This window comes from Fukomys damarensis, unplaced genomic scaffold (assembly GCF_012274545.1).
Source record: "Fukomys damarensis isolate Sample0158 unplaced genomic scaffold, DMR_v1.0_HiC HiC_scaffold_39, whole genome shotgun sequence".
In the NCBI taxonomy this organism is placed as follows: Eukaryota; Metazoa; Chordata; class Mammalia; order Rodentia; family Bathyergidae; genus Fukomys; species Fukomys damarensis.
The window spans coordinates 1,048,831-1,049,350 of record NW_022900951.1 but is presented as its reverse complement, the minus strand read 5'-3'; the positions used below and the strand labels follow the sequence as shown (position 1 = coordinate 1,049,350).

The following is a 520-nucleotide window of genomic DNA, read 5'->3' as shown; positions in this document are numbered from 1 at the left end:
CCGGCCTCGACCCCACGGAGACGCTCCCGCCTCAGCCTCCCGAGTGCCAGGAGGACAGGGCGTGCGAGGGCCCCTCACCCGGCTCTCCGTGCACTTTGACCCGACTCCGACGGAAAGCAGGCGACTGCTGAGGACGGACAGGTGACCGGCAGTGGTCGGTGAGGAGGGAGATGGACAGAACGGGGCGGGACAGACAGACACGCGGGAGGGAGATGACGGACGGACGGACGGGAGGCAGACGGCTGCGATGACTGCCCGATACCTTGATGGGCGAGAGACGGAGAGACAGATGACAGATGGATACAGAATTAGAGACTGACAGGTCACAGGTTCATAGATAAACTGATAGATGGTAGGTGGACTCACAGGTACGTGACTGATAGATACACAGATTGAAACCTGATAGATTGCATAGATACAAAGACGGACAGACAGACAGACAGAACAAGGCCCCCACACGCCAAGGGCAGCCTGACCCTGGGCGCCAAGGCGTTGGCCGGGTTCCCCCCGTGCCCCGCGG

General features: G+C 61.3%; 1 protein-coding gene across 1 annotated transcript in view; it reads left to right on the top strand.

Annotated features, from left to right (window-relative positions):
- LOC104849635 (arylsulfatase D) overlaps window positions 1-520 on the top strand; it is a 14,037-nt gene that overhangs the window by 4,836 nt on the left and 8,681 nt on the right. The gene's annotated exons all lie outside the window — the stretch shown is intronic.